The sequence below is a fragment of the Tamandua tetradactyla genome, chromosome 3 (assembly GCF_023851605.1).
Source record: "Tamandua tetradactyla isolate mTamTet1 chromosome 3, mTamTet1.pri, whole genome shotgun sequence".
NCBI lineage: Eukaryota > Metazoa > Chordata > Mammalia > Pilosa > Myrmecophagidae > Tamandua > Tamandua tetradactyla.
This window is the reverse complement of record NC_135329.1, coordinates 74,347,996-74,354,352: the sequence shown is the minus strand read 5'-3', so window position 1 is coordinate 74,354,352 and position 6,357 is coordinate 74,347,996. Positions and strand designations below refer to the sequence as shown.

At 36.3% G+C, this 6,357-nt stretch overlaps 1 pseudogene; it reads left to right on the top strand.

Annotated features, from left to right (window-relative positions):
• Nucleotides 1–275: 275 nt before the first annotated feature.
• Nucleotides 276–6,045, top strand: LOC143675632 (olfactory receptor 7A10-like; annotated as a pseudogene).
• The last annotated feature ends 312 nt before the right edge of the window (nt 6,046–6,357 follow it).

Here is a 6,357-nt window from a genome sequence, read left to right as displayed (position 1 = left end):
GAGATAATTGTCCTACCCAGGTAAAAAGGTTGTGGTTGAGAGAGATGATGAATACACTAAAGCATCGTCTTTCTCATATCTGTCTCATCTAATGTTAGTTCACAATCATAGGTTCCCTTTTGTGGAGGTACCTTGTTGACCATATTCGTCATTTTTTTCTTAAAATCATTCAACACAAACTCTTTCATTAATTCCTTCTTGATAGGCACTAAGTGTTACTCTCAGAATAAATGAATAAGACAGTGTTTTTTATTTCGAAGACATTACATCTAAATATGGCAACGAAACATAGATATGAGCACATGCAATATCCTGAGGTGGAAACTGAAGTTGTGGTGAAGTGGATCCAAAGTTTGGACTCATCTGTTGAGGTTCATGAAGGCTTCCCAAGGGTGCTGGAAATTGTACTGAGCCTGAAAGGAGGATTATATTTTCCTTACACTAAAAATTCTAAGAGGAGAAGAGAATATGAAAACACCAAGAAAAGAAGACAGATACACGATTGTGTGATTAATATATTTGTAGGCTGCAGTCAAGTTTAAAAGTAGATCTTAGTATCTGATGAACAATGGTAGGGAGGGTGTGGGAAAAGCCACATGAGCTGGGGAAAGTTGCCAGCAACCAGATAATAGAGAGCTTTGAGTTTTTCCACAAGATTTATGTTTGAAGTTATTGGAGAGTCAGTGCAGGGTTTATAAAAGGTGGTGCTCAAGAAAATTCTTGCCTGTGGAGGGTTCTACATCAGTTTCTGTTGTCAGATTTCTGGGGAGGTGATGCAGGCTGGAAATAGCACAGTGGCAATGGGCTTGGAAGTTTGGGGAATGAGTATGGGTGGTGTTGAATCACAACGTATACAAATATTCTTCATTAACATGAAACACAATGTTGGACACATTATACTCGTTATTTTTCTTAATTCTGTCAATTATTAAATTAAACTTATATCTCTCTTCTCATCTAATAGGAAAAAATTGAGACATATAGCAGAGTCATATTCTTTTCCAATGCATATAATATCATCTGGAATGAAGCTCAGAGTTTGTTCCTAGATTATGCATTTTACTAATAATTTTATTTCTTCATAAATCTAATTAAAAAAAACAGTGGGGGCAGTGCAATGAAGCTCAGTGGCAGAATGCTTCCATGTGCCTGCCCATGTAAAAATAAATAAATAAATGAATAAATGCATAATTTTAAAAAGCAGTGTGAGACTTATTAAGAAATTACAAGGATATAGAGACAGTTTCCAGAAAATCACATCCATTTTTCTTTATTCTGAACATTTTCACTCCTCAATTCCACAGTACATCTATGTGTTATAAATGACTGTTTCTCAGATTCTCTTTGTTTTTGGTGACCTGGATATTTTTCAGGGGTGCTGGCAAGGCATTTTGTAAAATGTCCCTGAGTAGGAATTTGTTTGATGTTTTCCTCATGATTAGAATGGAATTATGGGTTATGGAGGAAGACACCAGAGATAAAATTCTATTTTTGTTACCTTATGTCTCTAGGGTACATCCCATCAAGTTTGCTTTTCATTATAGATGTTGACATTCATCAACAACGCTTGCCAGGTTTCCCCACTTTAAAGTTCCTCATTTTCATGCTTTTCCATATATCATTTTTGGAAGGGGGTTAGTACCTGAAGACGCACTTTAGGAGAAGGAATCAACTCACCTTCTTGAGACAGCAGTATCTACATAAAGCTTTGCATACATCTTTATAGAGACTTTTTCTTCCTACTCATATATTACATATTTTCTTTAAATCATTATAGACTCACGACATTTATTTTATACTTTGGGTTGTGATACAATACTACTTTATTTATTTTGTTGTGAGGTTTATTTCAGTTTGGGAAATGGTGGATATCTTTCAGGGTTGCTCTATGTCTCTTGGATTTATCCCGATCATTGAATGCTTCATTTTAGTATCTACTTAATTTCTTGTGGTACAAGATGCTCCAGGCTCTTCCTGTATATTTCTATTCCAGGTCTATGGTCACCCATGTCCCCAAGGAAACTTTTATTGGAGAATGGTATTAAAATAAAGGTCCAGGCACTATGTGTGCTCCGTGTTGCTAGGACATCTAGAAGCTCTCCAAAGACAGAGTAAGAAAATATTTGCATGTCTGCCAAGTTCTGCATACACACAGACCTGTAGATATGTCTATATGTAACCTTCTATATATATTATCCTGCTCATGCTGATGCATCTTGCTCTAAACCATTGCCAGGTAGAATATTTACTGTCCTGCCCTTACTTATGGTTAACCACCCACTCCACAGTGGGAAACATACTCTCTTCACCTGACATCATCTACTTAATGGTTTGATTCCAGTATACATTTGCAGATGTGATAGCATTGTCAACCTATATTCTGGTGAGATAAGCTTTATCCACTAGACTACAGTACTGATATAGCTTATGTCCACTTTATTGTCCAGACTCCATTCATATCCCTTATTACCAATTCTGCACCTTTTCCCCACATCCCCTCAGCAAGCATGTTTCATATGGTTGTAACAGAATTAGATTCTTATATCACATTTTGCGTTCCATCCTGGCATTCCTATTAACCTGGCAGTTAATCTTTTATTTGCATATACTAAGGCTTATCCTTTATTTTGTAAACATCAGTTTAAAAAATGCATAATTTCAGGTGTCTATAATTATAGGATTATAGAGAATATATTCAATGCTCTGAAAAGTGCTCTGATTCACCTATTCAACCTTCCTTCCCTCTCCCCAATCCCTTGAAACTAGTGTTCACTCTATTGTCTCTACTATTTGGACTAATCCAGAAAGTCATATAATTGAAATTATACTTATGCAGGATGTTTAGGCTGCTTTGTTTCTATGACCAGTAATCATGTTAGATGTATGCTTGACTTTTGTGACTAGAGGGAACATTGATTTTTATTACTAAGTTATATTCCATTGTATAGATATATTGAGTGTGTTAATCCATTGACCTTAAAGGACATGTTGGTTGTTTTCAGATTTTGGACATTATACATAAAGCTGCTATAAAACATTCATGTCTAGGCTTTTTATGGATTTAAGTTATCAAATCAGCTGGATACTTAAGGGCACAATTTCGGGACTGAATGGTGAGACTAAGTTTAGTTTTGCTAAATACTGAAAAACTGTCTTCCGGCTGCAGCATTTTGAGTTCTCACTAGCAATGAATGAAAGTCTGTACTGCTCCCCATTATCAACAGGCCATGGTATTGTCACTGTTTAGGTCCTCAGGTATTCTAAGAGGTATGTCATGGTATATCACTGCAGTTTCATTTTGCAATTCCTTAATGACAAATGATGTTGAGCCTATTTTCATATACTTTTTTGCCACCTTCATATCTTCTTCATTTCACTTTCTTTTCAGAATTTTTCCCCAGGTTTTCCATTGGGTGTTATCTTTCTTTACGTGGGTGTGAATGATTATTCATATATATGAATACATGTCATTTATCAATATCTTTGAAAAAGCATAAGTTTTATATTTTAATGAAGTCCAATTAATAAATGTCCTCTGTTCATAGATCATGATTTGGATGTTATTTCTAAAAACTGATTACCAAAGCACAGGCCACCAGATTTTCTTGGATGTTTTATTCTAGAAGTATTTTAATTTGCATTTTAATTTTGAGTACACGATTCATTTTGAGTTAATTTTTGTGAAATAGATACAATGTTTTGCTACATTCTTTTTTGTTCTCATGTTTATATGCCATTGTCCCATAGCGTTTATTGAAAGATGTTACTTTTTCCATTAAATTGCTCTTGCCCTTTGTCAAAGGCAAGTTGATTGTATTTGTGTGGGTCTGTTTTTGAGTTCCCTAACGTCCGCTTTCTGTGTCTATAGAGTTCTCAAAGATTAGTTTGAGTGTCTATTTCACCAATACAACATGGTTTAATCATTGTGTCTTAATAGTTAGACTTGGAATCAGATGGTATTGTATATTCTCTAACTTCGTTCTTCAGTATTTTCTAGGTAGTCTGGGACTTTTGCCTTTCCTTATAATCTTTAAAATTATTTTATCAAATATCAGCAAACTAAATTCTTGATATTGGAAATGGGGTTCAATTTAAAGTATAGATCAGGTGTAGATGAAATGACATACTAACTGTTCTAGTTTGCTAGCTGCTGGAATGCAACACGCCAGAGATGGATTGGCTTTTAATAAAAGGGGATTTATTTTGTTGGTTCTTCAGAGGAAAGGCAGCTAACTTTCCACTGAGGTTCTTTCTTATGTGGAAGGCACAAGACGGTCTCTGCTGGTCTTCTCTCCAGGCCCCTGGGTTCCAACAACTTCCCCAGGGTGACTTCTTTCTACATCTCCAAAGGCCTGGGCTGAGCTGCGAGTGCTGAGATGAGGAATGCTGAGCTGCTTAGGCTGTGCTACATTGTGCTCTCTCATTTAAGCACCAGCCAATTAAGTCAAACATCACTCATTGCAGCAGACACGCCTCCTAGCTTACTGAAGATGTAATTGGCAGCAGATGAGGTTGACATACCATTGGCTCATGTTCGCAGCAAAAAGACTAGGTATGCTCACCTGGCCAAGTTGACAACTGAATCTAACTAACACACTAACAATATCGATCTTTCTATCTATACAGATAGAAAATTTTTATATATTTTAAATTTTCATTGTAGTAATCTATATACAACTCAAACTTCTCATTCTATCCATTTTCATTGTGCAATTTAGCAATATTGATGACAATAAAAATATTGTGCTACCATCACCATTATCCATGGCCCAATTATTTCATCACATAGTGCAAAATAGCTGGCCAAATGACTTTTGAATGAAAAAAGCCTAAGAATATTTGAGGTGGAACATATTGCTTTGGGTAAAAGTTTAAAATTATGAACAAGTAAGGCTTCTTAGCAATAGCATCAAGGAGAAGTAGGAACATTTGTTTGCCCTGACATTTTCAGATAAAATCCACTAAATCTCTATATGATTAATAAAAAATTAATTAAGTTAATATACTTGCAATACAAACCATAAAATTTATGTTAATTTGCTGAGAGCTGCTTGTGCCTAAACCTGCCTTGTTCTGCTCTCTGTTCCAGCAGTTTCATGAGTTACATGGATTTAGAGATTGAAATATGTGTTTCAGAATTTGTCCTTCCTGGGATTCTCAGAAGACACAGAAGTGCTGCCTCTCCTTTTTGCTGTGTTCCTGACAATGTACCTGGTTACTCTCATAGGGAACCTGCTCATTGTCCTGGCTAACATCTCTGATGCCCACTTGCACATGCCCATGTACTTCTTCCTTGCTAACCTGTCTTTTGCAGACATCTGTTTCACCTCCACCACTGTTCCAAAGATGCTGGTGAACATCCAGACAGACAGCAGAAGTATAAGTTATGGAAACTGCCTCACCAAGATCTGTTTTTGCATGGTTTATGTAGGAATGGATTACTTCCTCTCAACCATGATTGCTTATGACCACTTCATGGCCATCTGTCACCCACTGCACTACATGGTCATCATGAACCCCAGGCTCTGTGGTCTCCTGCTGCTGGTGTCATGGATGTTGAGTGCTCTGGTCTCTCTTTTACAATGCCTAATGGTTTTGCTATTGACTTTTTGTACAGAGTTGGAAATTCCTCACTTCTTTGGGGAAATTACTAAAGTAATCGAACTTACATGTTCTGACACCTTCTTCAATGACCTAGTGATATATTTTGAAGCTGAAATTCTGGGTGTTATTTCATTCACTGACATCCTTTTTTTCTTACTCTAAGATTATATCTTTCACTGTAAGAATTTCATTTCATGGAGGCCAGTATAAAGCATTTTCTACCTGTGTGTCTCAACTTTCAGTAGTGTCATTGTTTTATGATACAGGTCTTGCAGTGTTTCTTAGTTCTGTTGCCACCAAAAACTCAAGGGCAAGTGCGATAACTTCTGTGATGTCCACAGTGGTCAACTCATGCTGAATCCCTTTGTGTATAGTCTTAGAAACAAGGACATAAGGCATGCATTAAAAATAATTTCCTGCTTAGAAAGTCTCTGTGTATAAGGATACTTTATCTCAGGTTCAGAAATTTACTCTTCATTAATAAGTTAAATACTGGGAGATATAAGTCAAAATACTCTTGGTTTACAACAAGAGTCTGATTAACATTTTTTGAAGAAGTTAGAGGTATGTCTTTCAAGTAGAAAACACAAAACAAGTCCAGCCAGGAAAGGTAATATTTCTTCTATCATGAGGGACGCTCCATGATCAAGAAAATGCCATTGAAATTGTTGGATCGACCATGAAGCATTTTCTGCAGTTCAGAAGGGAGCTTTTCCAGTAAGTGTTTGTTATGCATGCACTGTGCCTGCTAGT